We start from the raw sequence: 15081 nt of genomic DNA, 5'->3' as shown, positions 1-15081 counted from the left end.
ACTACAGAAGGGGCAACCCCCAGGCTTGTCAATAAAAGGGGGAAAAGAGACCAGTGTGCATGTTAGCATCCCCATTGTCAGCGGAGCACCACCAAAGATACCCATACTGCTGGTGGCAAGGAGTTCAAAGGACAGCTAGACTCAGCCGCAGATAGAACTATGATTAGAATTGAGGAGCCCCTTCCAGAATGGAAAGAAGTGTGTCACTAAGGCAGCCTATCCCTATGTCTGATAAGAAGATACTAGTTCCCTAGTTCCCTACCTCAAACTAGTCTTGGCCAAGAAAGAAAAATGCTAGCATCTGACCACCTTAGGTTTCAACAACTATGAAAAGGTTTTGCCGGCTTATATCAACAAAAGCGCTTTTTTGATCCATTTCTAACAAGCAGGAAACTGGCTGATCAGGTTGGGAAACGGGGGAGCAATGTTCCCAATCGGCCGACAGGGCTCACTTTGCCCTGGGGACTGCCCCCTTCTTTCTCAGTCTATCAGTTTTCTCCCTGCCCTTTCTGAAGGATCAGATCGATCAATCAACTGCTGATGTGTGCACATGTACATGTAGTGATTTTAGTCAGTTTATTGTCCATCTGTCTGTCTGTCTGTCTGTCTGTGGAACACTCGAGTGTTAGAGTTAGTTTAAAGTCAGCAATTCTTAGACCTGGGCAAATAAAATCAAGGGAGGTCAGAGTGATATGAAGCCCAGCAATTTAAAAGATCTAGGTATCTTTGGAACTTGTTAGATCAGGATTAAACAAAGATTTCTAATCAGAATGTGGCGCCTACAAAGAAATTAAAATTTTCAATCTAAATTTCTTATTGGAAGAACATTATTAGTTGAAATTATTTTGAATTCCAGTATCTGTACTATCTAAGAAAAGCTACAGGATTAGAGCCAGAAACTAAAGTGAAATAAGAGTTCAGAGAATACAAGGCTTTATCCTACAAGCTTCAGCCAATTTAATAATAATAATAAGAAGAAGAAGCCATTTTATAAACAATAGAGGTACAGAAGACATTAAAATTAAGTTTCTTCATGTTTTCATAAACAGTGGCTGTTCAAGTATTTTCTTACGCTAATACCAAAGTTTGGTAAGAACCAAAGGCCTTTTTCTGTGTCTGAAAGCATGTTTGTATTATTGTAAAGTAACTGGTATAGAAAATTCATGATTTGAAATAACTAAGGCAGAAGAACTATTGTCTAAATGTGTATATTTGTTTGCATCTGAATTGGATTGTTAGAACAACTGACCCAGGGGCATCTCAGGCAGTCAACTAGCCCCTGGACCATCCCTGTGTTTGTCATCTGAAAAGCCTCAGGGAAGTGGAGAATGCTTCAGGACCTTAGGAAGGTAAATGAGCGAATGAGAATCCAGGGGATCCCATTGAGGGAAATGCCTTGGATCCCTGCCATCGATTGTAGCCTCTTCCTAACTGTTCTTGATATAAAAGACTGCTTTTTTTTGTTTTCATCCCCCTACACCCAAATGATTGTGAAAAATTTGCCTTCTTAATCCCCAGCACCAATTTTTCAGGCCCAGATGAGAGATATGAATGGACAGTACTGCCCCAACGTATGGCAAATAGCCCCTCTTCTGCCAACAGTATGTAGCATCCTTATTGACACCCATACAAGAAATGACTAATGTAATTCTTTATATTTATATGAATGATGTTGTAATAGGGAGCCCCAATGAGGCTGTTGTCAGCCAAGCATATCAGAAACTCCAGGAGCTCTTAAAAGAAGGTTTAGACATTGCCACTGATAAATTTCAAAAGTTGGCACCTTTTTCCATCCTTGGCACTACCCTCTGGCTCGACCATGCCACCCCTCTAAAACCCCAGCTCAGTGTACAGGAAGCCTATTCTCTCCCTAGGTTGCAAAGACTCTTAGGAGAGATTAACTGGCTCCAGGTGTGGATCCCTATCTCCTCAGGACAGCTTGCCCCTTTGTCAGCACTGAGAGGACGAGAGCTGGCAGATGTTATTGAACTAGGGCCTGCGGAAAGAGCTGCGCTAAAACCAGCTTTTAAAACAAAAAGGGGGAGCCAGCCCCCACCAGCAGTTAGGACTTGCACTCTTCACATTAAATATATTAAATTTTTCAAAAGTATGCCTTTTTACCGGCACTGGCAACTAAAAATTTTAGAGCTACTTAGCAAAAGGCTATTAAGGGGTTAATTTCAGATGTCAGCCCTATAGTCTGAAGCCACAGCATTGTACATTCCCAGCTCAGCCAGCCCTGCCTCAGTTGAAGACTGTATTTCAGACCCTCCCTAACCTCAACAGTAAATTCTAATCACACTTTCACCCAGCAGATAAGACTTGCTAATTTAGTTTGTTAACTCTTCTTCCAGGTATCTGGTTCTTGCAACTTTATAAATGAGAATGGGCTTGGGAAACAATTGATTCTTATATTTGCATTAAAATCTGACAGACACACAAAAAAAGAAATAGTAGGAAACCTCCTTGTAGGAGGAAAAGTCTATATTTTGACAGATAAACACCTACTAATGTACTTTGGGTCCTGCTATGGCTTCATCTGGAGTAAACTTCATCCTCCTGGTATAGACCTCAAACCACCTGAGACTCCACAACCCTCCAAACTTCAACCTCAAACAGATCTCAGCTGGAAATCACAAGCAAATCTGAGGAAGAGTCAGCGACAAAGGACCCCCATAGGGAAGGACAGGCTGAATTGGCCTGAGGACTTAGTCTGGGATTTACGGTACCAACCTAATCCTGAACCTCAGAGAATTTTGTACACAAGTGTAAAATCCTTACTGTTTCATGGTAATCTATGAGTGTTTTAATCCTAAAAAGTGTTTTCCTAGAAATCAGAATTCTAAAAATGTCTCCAGGTTAATACATGTTGTAGAAACTTTAGTTGTGAGCATCTTTAAATCCATAAGAACTGATGTAATGTTTGTGACTGCAGAGTAGTTTTGCCATGTTAAATAAGATGATTGCCAACTTGTGTCCAAACTTGTGATATCATTTTGTACCAGTTTCACTGAGTTTAAACTTGTGGGATGACTACAGATGTATGTCTTAAGTCAGAAAGATAATGTATGGAGATATCATCAGTGAAAAGTAGAAAAGCAAAGTGTAGTTGGCGTTGAAATGGAAAAGTTATAGGACATAATGGATGTAAAGGAAGTTTGAGGTTGTGTTTTGAGGAAAAGAAACTGTAATCAATTCATATTGTTGTAAAAACTCTTTAAAGTATATCTGCAGAATTGTTCTAGTATCCAGACTCCTGTTACAGTGCTCTTGGATCATTGCCCTGAATCCTTTACTATAAAGGAGACTCTTTACCCCTACAGGTAACCCATCAGCCCATTCAGAAGAGGGAGGTTATATCTACTCTAACCATAGCTACGCTGTTTGGAATTGGACTGGCAGGAGCCAGGACCGGTATCGCTTCATTCGAGACACAGCAGAGTGGATTCTCATCCCTCAGAGCGGCCATCGATGAAGACTTGGAGAGGATCGAGACCTCCATCAGTCATCTTGAGAAATCCCTGACGTCCCTGTCAGAAGTGGTGTTGCAGAACAGGAGAGGACTGGACTTATTAATGTTGCACTGGGGACATTGCTGGTGAAAAATTTAAACTGGTGGAAGGGTGGGTGTTCAGTCATTGTATGACTCAAATTCAATCATGAAAGCTTTGTAACTGTATCTCCCAGTGATTGAATAAGAATAAAAGGACCTTTAGTACATTAAGAAAACAAACAAAAAAATCCTTTGGTGGGGGTAGGATCTTTTGGCACTCAGGGGTTTCTCCTAGTTCTTCAGTCAGGGATCACTCCTGGCATGCTCCAGGCACCATGCAGGGTGCCAGGATCTAAGACAGGTTGGCCACATCTAAGGCAAAGTCCTATCTGCTGGATTATTGCTCGAGCTCCAAAAAGATGTTCTTAATTTCTCAAATGAAGCAAATTTATGGGGAAAGTATAATAATAATAGCACTGTTGTCCCGTTGCTCATTGATTTGCTCGAGCGGGCACCAGTACCGTCTCCATGGTGAGACTTGTTGTTACTGTTTTTGGCATATTGAATATGCCATGGGCAGCTTGCCAGGCTCTGCTGTGCGGGCGGGATACTCTCAGTGGCTTGCTCGGCTCTCCGAGAGGGACAGAGAAATTGAACGCAGGTGGGCCACATGCAAGGCAAACGGCCTACCTGCTTTCATAAAAAATGTGCGATATACAAACTTAGATTTGCATCCCAAATTTCATTATGTTTTTAAGGTAAATTTGATGTGGCATTCAAATATAATGTAATCTCTGCATTATTTATTCATAAATTTGAACATCTGATGTCCCGATAAAGTAAATCATATGATTTCTCTCATGTAATGTTCTTAGCAACAATGTTTTCAGCATAGATACATGTAACATTGATCTTAGAGAAAAGTTATTGATAAAGACCTCTTAATAATCTCATCTATAAATAAAACTTAGCAAAAATGACATAAACAGAAGGCCACTTTAAATACATTTGTTAAAAGTGACTTTATCACAGCTATTCTGCAGCTAATATCCACTCGGTAGCAGAGCTTTTAGCAACAAGACACTAAACAAAATGACCCTTAGAAACAATGATGCTGGACACAATTGTCATAGCAAAGATGCCCTTAGCTACAGAATTCATTGACAAAAAATGCCCTTAGCAACAATGTCATATTACAGTAATAGCACACTTACTTAAACTTCATTAAATCAAAACTTCTAACAGAAAAAGAGCCTTAGTAAAATTTTCTTGCAAAACACTTTTTAATCCTTTGAAGGAGAGGAGAGTGTGTGTGTGTGGGGGGGGGGGTGTGGAGAATGGCATACATGGCTGTGCTCAGGGCTTACTCCTGCTCCGCACTCAGGAATCACTCCCAACAGGGCTCAGGGATCTATATGTGGGTCCAGGGATGAAATTCAGGGCTGCTGCCTGCATGGCGAGTGCTTTATTCACTGTACTTTCCCACCAGCCCTTGCACCTTTAACAAATTAATCCCAAAATTTCTCAATAAAATTGTGCTTAGCAACAATATCCTTAACCGCATGTCCCCAGCAACAGCTGCTTTACATAGTGGTCAGAGCAGCAGTGCAATTGTTTGTGACTTTTGAAAGCTAGGGTGGTGTCGGAAACTCCACATGCTGTTGCAGGCTTTGGATCCAATTAGCTTGGTGTCGAAAATATTTGTAGAACTGTTATATTGTAAAACTATTGTAAGTTCTACCTACCTGCAGAACTCACAGACATGACATGGATGGGATTCACCATTGTTCAGTTCTATAATCCTTTGATTATTCCCATTTGCTTTGTTCATAGCATATCTTATACATAAACTTAGGATTTGACAAACACAAACTATTCATAAAATGAAAGACTCTTAAAAACCCAGCCTGTTTCTCTGCCTGCACTCTAGTTTATAAGGGTGCTCTTTCTTAGCTTTATGATGAGGAGGGGCTATGCCACCCTCTTTCTCCAACTAGGCCTGCTTTGGTTTTATGAATTGTCTTCAGGAACGAGGTGGCAGGAACTGAGACAAAACCTGTGTTGCCTCTTAGAAAGATGATAAAGTTAACTTAAACAGGAAAGGTCATATCTGAGAGAAAAGGTCTGGTAGAAGGAAGGAAGAAACTACTTCTGCCTAGAGAGGGGCTGAAGAGAACAGTGTTGCCAAGGTTGGGTGTGACAGCATAAGACACAGTTAAGAGATGGTGAGCCTCCTCCAGGGAGTCAACAACAGTCTAGGAAGAAAAAAAACAATTGCTCATCTATCTCATTTGAGGACAGTTGCTCATTATTGTATTCAACTTCGAAAGGATGGCATCCTTGCCATCCTGTGTGGACTGGGGACCTTCCTTCTCTTACTGCCTTTCCTCTATAGTAAACCAATATATCACAATGTAGGAAGCACAGACCTCCTACCTTCCTTCACTGGGCTACAATAGCACGCGACAGGGACAAATGGAGACGTTACTGGCGCCCACTCGAGCAAATCGAAGCTCAATGGGAAGACAAGTGATACAAGTGATACAAGTAGGAAGCACAGACACATCAGGAAGTTAAGTGAGGAAACTTGGTCAACAGCAATTCATAATCTTTTATTTTTATTTACTTTTACTTTGAAGAAGTTACCTGGAAATATTCCTTAGACAGAAAGCCTCAGGGGAAAAAATCAAGAAACATCATTCTCCTAGGCTTAAGCTGAACCAGGAAAAGGTTACAATGGATCCTCAGTTTTTTGTCTGAATATTTCAGACCGGGTGTGAAAGTGTCCAGGTATGGTAGGAGGCTCCAGAGCAAAGCCAGGAAGGTAGTGGCCAGGAGACCCTAAGAGTATTAGGTAAAAGAAATTTAAATAAAAATACTCCAAGATACATCCTAATAAGAATGATGAAAACTACAGATAAAGATACAAACAATACTTTAAGCAGCAAACTCAAAGATCAAAGAAGAAAATTATTTATAAGGAGCATCCTATGATTTACCACAGGCTTATCAGATTAAACCCTCTGGGCCCAAAGACAGTGGTGGAATAGAGTAAAAAACTTATTGGAATCCCCCCTCCCCAAAATCTGAAAGATCAAGGAAGCCAAAAGCTGATTCTTTGAGAAAATAAACAAGATCAATAAAGCACTAGCAAGACTCAAAAAGAAAGAGAGAGAGAGAGAGAGAGAGAGAGAGAGAGAGAGAGAAAACTCAAATAAACTGAATCAGAAGGTTAAAGAGGGACATCACAACAGAAACTACATAAATCCATAGGATCACCAGAGATTACTTTGAGAATCTTTATGCCATGAACCAAAAGAACCTTGAATAAATGGATAAATTCCTGGATCCCTATAACTTCCTAAGGCTGAACCAAGAAGATGTGGAATCTGAACTGAGCCATCACTATCAGCAAAATTGAAATGGTAATCAAAAGTCTTCCCCCGACCAAAAGTCCTGTCCCAGATGGACTCACTAGTGAATTCTTCCAAACCTTCAAAGAGGACCTACTGCCAATCCTTTTCAAGCATTTACTGAAAATTGAAGAAATAGAAACACTCCCAAACAGTTTCTATGAGGCAATTCTCACCCTGACACCCAAAGCAGACAGAAACACCACAAAAAAAGAAAGTTATAAGCCTATAGTCCTGATGAACACAGATGCAAATATCCTCAACAAACAGACAAAACAGATTCAAAGATCCTCAACAAAATACTAGCGAATAGAATACAACATTTCATGGAAAAAATATCTTGTACCATGACCAAGTAGGATTCATCCCAGGGATGCAAGGATGATTAACATTTGCAGGTCAATAAACATAATACCGTATATCAATAAAAAGAAACTATAAAACCCAAATGATCATATCATTAGAGGCAGAGAAAGAATTTGTCCACATGCAAGGTAGATGTTCTACTCATTTTACTATAGTTCCGGGCTATAGTAAAGTGCATTTTCTCTGAAAAATTCAAGGAGTATTTTATGTGTAAGTCACATTTGAAATACAAAGATGACTATTTTAAGAGTCTAGAACAATCTATCTGATCTTACAGAAGTCTCTGATATAATTTCTGTTTGTGAAACTTTGTGTTAAAATAACATTGAGACTGCCTCAATATATAAATATTTCCAATATATTTCCTCTGGAATGTTTTTCAGATCCAAATGGAAAAGTTCTGGGTTGCTAATGATATATCAGTGGTGTAATGGAATACTGAGAAACCGTGTTTCTACCAAGATAATAATTTGGTATATTTTGATATTTTATGTTTTTTTTTACTTTATATTACATCACTCACAGGTTATTTGTTCAAGAACTTTATTAGGAAAGGAACACATTATAATTAAGATATCAAAATAATGAGAATTAAGACTGTTCCGTGAAAGGAGTTTTCAAATATAGATATTACCATAGTGGGTATTAACTATAATAATAGTGATCACTGTATCACTGTCATCCCGTTGCTCATGGATTTGCTTGAGCAAGCACCAGTAATATCACCATATCACCATTGTGAGACTTATACTGTCTTTGGCATATCAAGTATGCCATGGATAGCTTGCCAGACTCTGCCGTTGCAGGCGGGATACTTTCGGTAGCCTGCGGGTTCTCCGAGAGGGACGGAGGAGTCGAACCCATGTCGGCCGAGGGCAAAGCAAACGCCCTACTCACTGTGCTATCGCTCCAGCCCAATAAAAGTAATATTTCTATAAATTAATAGCAATAATAATTGATCCATAAACATTGGAGTGATATTTCTATGTAACTATTTGAGGAACCAAAGAGCTCATTTTTTAAAAGATGAAAATGCATAGTAGTTAGGAAAAGAATTATCTCCTCCATTCACACAAGTACTACTTTGGACCAGACTTGACAGAAACACTAGGGAAAAGTCTGCACTAATAATTTGGTCAATGTCTGTACTCATTTGTGGAATATAAAGTAACATAATAGGATACTAACACCTAAGCATAGTAGAGGTAAGTGCCAGGAGGATCGCACCATGACTTGGAAACCATCCTCACCTGCTGGGAGAAAAGGCAGCTGGGATAGAGAAGGGACCACTCAGTAAAGAATGGTTGGAGGGATATCTCGGGATGGGAGATGCGTGCTGGAAGTAGACTATGAACCAAACATGATGTCCTCTTAGCACCTGTATGCAAACCGAAATGCCCAAAAGGAGAGAGAGAATAAGAAGGAGTATGTCTGCCACAGAGGCAGGGGGTGGGAAGGGGTGGTGGTGGTGGGAAGGATACTGGGAACATCGGTGGTGGGGAATGGGCACTGGTGCAGGGATGGGTGCTTGATTTTTGTGTGATCAAAACGTAATCCTGGAAGTTTGTAAGTCTGTAACTGTATCCCACGGTGATTCAATAAAAATAAATAATAATTTGGTCAATGTTTGAAAATCCAGTTATTAGAATAATAGCAATTTTAGATAATTAATGCTAACCTTATTAGGTTAGCATCATTAGTAAGGTTTGATTTCAAAATTATGTTAAAAAATGGACAGGAGTAGAATGGTTCTATTTAAGGTCCAGTAAACAGTAAGCAGTTTCATGGATTTATACATGCTTTATACATTTTTACATGCTGTACACTTTCTTTGAGACTTAATACCAATAGCCCCCCTCCCCCACCGCCCGTTCATTTAAGGAGATAAAAATATTCACTGAATGTGCTTCAGGCCAAATTTGAATATGAACTTTGTGTTATGTAGTCAATGTTCTTTGAGATCTGAACTAACTATGGTGCTTGTTCTCTGGGTCTCAAAATCGCATGCTCCTTCTTACGCATTTTCAGTCATACCATGCAGAATTATGGAGGTAGTATTGCATTCTGATTACAACTTGGCTTAAAATACCTGATTGACTGTATTGACGTTTACAATGTTGAACTTCTGATTAATAATCTGTAATACAAATATCTTTTATTTCCCCCACTCTTGTTACTACATTCCTATAAGGAGAAACATATATATTCCCAATCAAGGCTTAGAAAAGGTCAATCATTAAAGCAACATCATGTAGGGAATATAAGGAAAAATAGCAAATATGAAAACAATAAAGTTCTGAAAACGTATATATACATGCATATATATATTATCATCATCATCATCATCATCATCCCATTGGTCGTCGATTTATTCAAGTGATCTCAGTAATGTCTCCATTCGTCCCAGTCTTGAGATTTTAGGGTCTCATTCCCCTGACCCTGAAAGAATCCAATGCAGCATCACTGGGAAGGATGAGTAAAGAGAGTAACTCTTCCTATCTTACTTGCTCTGTACCTCTGCTGGGGGCTGCAGTTTCGGGAGGTTGCCTAATTTTGGTCAGTCTAGACATTCAATGATAAAGCCTTCTTGCATTTTCACCTAAAGGTAGAATGTGACTCATTTAGTGAATTCTGTTACAACAGATCAGGCACAGGTTGGATGCCTGCAAGGCAAGTACCCTACCCACTGTACTATTGCCCCAGCCTCTCAGCACATTCAAAAATCATTACCAAATAAGAATGCAGGTAAACCAAACATACACCCTCACTGATGGGCGGTTTCCTGTGTCCGACACAAGTTTCAGGAAAATGCAGAATGAACACAGACAAACAAGCACCCCAAACTGGACAGTCATATAAGGAAAAAATTCTTCCTGTTCTCATGGGAGGCAGAGGGTGCCCTTAGATGTGGATTTCTAATTGTGATACCAGAATTAAAAACTACATGACATGGACTGGAATTCAGAAGAGAAATACATGGCAGCTGTAAGTCTAACCATGATGACAATCAAGCTTTGACACCAGACTAGCTCATTTAATGGGAAAACACAAGGCGCATTCAATGGGAAAACATGAGGCCTGGGAAAACACAAGGCTCAGTTTCATGTTCAGAGATGCTTTCAGCAAGAGAAAATGCCTACTTGCCTCTTCTTGGCAAACATCCTATTTCTCTACTAAGCTTTTCTTTTCATTTTTTTTTTCTTTTTGGGTCATACCCAGTGATTCACAGGGGTTACTTCCGGCTCCTGCATTCAGCAATCACTCCTGGCAGTGCTTGGTGGATCATATGGGATACTGGGACTTGAACCGGGGTCAGCCGAGGGTCCTTCCTCCCTCTCTCCCTCCTTTCCTTCCTTCCTTCCTTCCTTCCTTCCTTCCTTCCTTCCTTCCTTCCTTCCTTCCTTCCTTCCTTCCTTCCTTCCTTCCTTCCTTCCTTCCTTCCTTCCTTATCTTCCTCCTTTCCTTCCTTCTTTCCTTCTCTCTTTCCTGCTTTCTTTTGTGCTCAGGGATTACTCCTGCCTCTGCACTCCAGGATCATTCCTGGCTGTACTTGGGGTACTGGGGTACCACATTGAGTACTGGGGATTGAAGATGGCTAGCTGTGTGAGACGCAATCACCCTACCTTCTGTTCTATCACTCCAGCTGCTCTTAGCAGATTCTTTCACAAGCCCATACGTTTGTTCACTATCCCAGCACCAAACATATAAAAACTATGGTGTACAATAAAACTAGTACAAAGGAATTTCATGGTGATAAATAGTAATACTTAGAAAAAGTTACCTCAAATTTACAACTGAAATTAACACCTAACATAGACCAGAAAACAGAAAAAATCAAATGTTTATAGAAAGGATATAATATTTCTCTTTATAATAAAAGCCAATTTCTTTTCTTTTTTTAACAACTTTTTTTTTATTTTTATTTTTTTGCTTTTTGGGTCACACCTGGCGATGCACAGGGGTTACTCCTGGCTCTGCACTCAGGAATCACCCCTGGCCATGCTCAGGGGACCATATGGGATGCTGGGATTCGAACCCGGGTCGGCCGAGTGCAAGGCAAACGCCCTACCCGCTGTGCTATCGCTCCAGCCCCAATAAAAGCCAATTTCCATAAAAATCATAACAGGATAAATGTGCAATAGGCAACAAATTGAGAAAAATAAAGTACTTTTGTCTGGGGTAAGAGGAGGAGATTTGGTCTACACCTGGCTGTGTTCAAGGCTTTGTTTTGGCTCTGTGCCCAGGGATCCTCCTACCAGTGCTTGGGGGACCATATGTGGTGCTGGGGATGGAACCCAGGATGGCTGCATGCAAGAGAATTGCCTTACCCACGTTATTATCTCTCCTGCCCATGCAAAGCATCCTAAATATCAACAATAAATTTTGCTGTTGATCTGAAGTCACATATGGCAGTGTTGAGGGCTTGCTCCTGTTTCAGGCTTAGGGGTCATTCCTAACAGGGCTCGAAAGAACATAATACAGTGCTGCGAACTGAATCAGGATCTACTGCATGAAAGGCAACTACATACCCCCTTTGCTGTCATTCTTGGCCCAAGCTCAATAATAAAACAACAAATAATCCAGTTATATAAAGCACTTGACGGGACCAGTACAGCAGGTGGGGTGTTTGCCTTACATGTGGCTCACATGGTTTTCATCCCCAGCATCACATATGGTCCCCTAATCTTTTCCAGAATTAATTCATAAGTGCAGAACCAGGAGTAAAACCAAATCCCCAACCCCCCCAAAAGGCACTAGGAAGGAAATTGTGAAAAGATATATAAATGAGCAACACATGAAGAGACAATCAACATTATGTCAGAGATGAGAGCAATTCAAGTTATAATAGTTATGTGAACATTAGAAAGAGAGAAAAATGAAAATTGCAATTCTTATAAAGAATTTGGGCTGGAGTGATAGCACAGCAGTAGGGCATTTGCCTTGCACAAGTCTCCCACCCCCCACCCCCGTTCTGATTCCTCTGCCCCTCTCAGAAAGCCTGACAAGCTATCAAGAGTATCTTGCCCGCATGGCAGAGCCTGGCAAGCTGTCCGTGGTGTATTAAATATGCCAAATACAGTAACAACAAGTCTCAAAATGGAGATGTTGGGGCCGGAGCGATAGCACAGCGGGGAAGGCGCTTACTTTGCACATGGCCGACCCGGCTTCGATCCTCGGCATCCTATATGGTCCCCTGAGCACCGCCAGGAGTGATTCCCGAGTGCAGACCCAGGAATGACCCCTGAGCATCGCTGGGTGTGACCCAAAAAACAAAACAAAACAAAAAAATCAAAATGGAGATGTTACAGGAGCCCACTCGAGCAAATTGATGAGCAATGGGATGACAGTGACAGTGATAAAGAACTTACAAGACTATAGTGCTAACAGATTTATAGAACAACTTATAAAAGCTTGTATAAGCTGTAATGGTCCAGAACTGTGGAAAACAGTTTGGTAGTACTGAAAACGTCAAACATGTATTTCCCATTTAAGAAGGAAGGAACATATAAAGAACATACCCCCTTCCATGGGCTGGAGCGATACCACAGCAGTATTTTTGCATTTGCCTTGCATGCAACTAACCTGGGTTCGATTCCTCAGCCCCTCTCGGAGAGCCCAGAAGGTACCGAGAGTATCTTGCCCATATGGAAGAGCCTGGCAAGGTACCTGTTGCATATTCGATATGCCCAAAACAGTAACAAACAAATCTCACAATGGAGATGTTACTGGTGCCCGCTCGAGCAAATCGATGAGCAATGGGATGACAATGACAGTGACAGAGACCCCCCTGCACATCAAATTGTAAATATTCTAACATACTGAAGATCATATTCATGATAACTCTATTCACTAGAGTCAGAAGGTAAGAACACCCATATGGTTTATTAACAAATAAAGACAGAAAAGTGGCTTATACAACTGTACCACAGACCTTAGTACAGATATTACATCGCTGATACTTGTAGACCTCATTCTGGAATCCTGGCTGGAGAATCCTGAAGCCTGGTTTGGGCTGTGCACAGATCCCCAGCCCAGGCCTCATGTTCGGGGCTTCCCATGACAATCAGACGCACTGCGTGTGCTTTGGGGAAACCTCTTCTGATGCCGCAGTGTGGGCACTGCTGGTGCCGCTGAGAACTTCACCTGCGTGGACACACTGACCTTCTCCCGGAGGAGCTTCCCCGTATGAGAGTCCGAATTTGGCCTCGGAGGAGGGACAGCAGGCAGGAGGGACAGCAGGCAAGATACAGCTGGCTCCATGCACCCCCTTTTCAGGGGATGGCTCTGACACTGGTTATGGAGCAGGGGTCCTGGGGTCACCTTATGGGAACCTCCAACGGGGCCTGAGTATCTCCTGGGAAAGAAGTGGTAAAATTCGGTCCAGAGCATGAGGGCTGTGGATGTGGAGTACAGGGACCTTGCAGGGGTGGGAGGCCCTCTGGGCTCATTGCATCACTGCCAGCATCTCCACAGCATCTCACTGGTTTCCACCTTCCTCAAAGGCATCAGGAGTCAGCTTGGAGTCTCTGGAGTCCTTACTTCCCAAAGAAGACAACCTGGGGTCATCAGAAAGGAAACTAAAGCCACTGCCTTAAGGACACACACACACACACACACACACACACACACACACACACACACACATACGTACAGACATACAGACACTTGTGTACAGGACCTAAGAAAATAAAGATAAATGGACATAGTTGTACATCTGAGAAAAATAATTCCAGAGGGGGAAAGATGAGGGAAATGACCACACATGAGCTGTTTATGTTTAAGAGCCCGGGAGCCTGAATAAGCTATGATTTGTGGGCACTGAGAACTCAGTAAGATACAGACACAGTCCACCTGTGGAAGATCAGAGAACTGAAAGAAGAGCAGGCCCAGCTAGGACATCCTGGAATTGTACACACACACACACACACACACACACACACACACACACAACTGCATTTCATCAGAACGTCTGAAGGCAGAATCAAATTAAAACCTTCTATTAATATACTCATAAAATTGCTTGTCATTTACAATTAAGAATACATATTGATAGGGGCACACAATTGAACAAAGTACTAGCAAGTGGATTCGAAGAACATGAAAGAGAATTATAAACCATGAGCAGGAGGAATAATCTCAGGTCAAGTCACATTAACGTCCAGACACGAAATAAACACAATAAAAATTCAAAGCTACCCGATCATTTCACTTCGTGCAGAAAAGGCAAGGGGAACATCCAACACAGTATTTTATGATTAATTTGATGGGAGGAGTGTTGAGTCACACCCAGCAGTGCTCAGGGCTCACTCCTGGGCGTGCTCGGGGGACCCTATGGGGCTCCATAATTAAACCAGGTCAACTGCGAGCAAGGCAAGCGCCGTCCCCGCTGTATTATTGCTCCAGCCTGACTTTTGATATCATAAATTTTCTTCTCACATTTAAGTTTCTCAGCTCATCCACGTAGTTTTCAGTGAGTAAAATAAGAGTTGCAGTGACCGTCGCCCAATAAATGCATGCCCTTCTTTATCCCCACTCTGTTCTTGTCCCTGCTCTCAGGTTAGCAAAGTACAGCCGCCCTCAACTACAAAGGGGCCTCCGGACGGGCGCAGAGGCCTGTGGGAAGTGTAGTCCCCCCAAACGACAGTTCCCAGGGGGCTTTGCGACGCGCTCCGCCGACTTCCGCTGGAGGGAACCGCCCCTGGGCTGGTCCTTCCGCTCTGGTCCACGTGGACCGAGACTCCCGGGACCCGAGGATGATCTCCCGAGCCGGGGACTCTTCTGCAGAGGCCGAGAGGTGCGTGATGGCCC

This window comes from Sorex araneus, chromosome 3 (assembly GCF_027595985.1).
Source record: "Sorex araneus isolate mSorAra2 chromosome 3, mSorAra2.pri, whole genome shotgun sequence".
NCBI lineage: Eukaryota > Metazoa > Chordata > Mammalia > Eulipotyphla > Soricidae > Sorex > Sorex araneus.
The sequence above is the reverse complement of the archived record's forward strand: the minus strand, read 5'-3'. Positions refer to the sequence as shown.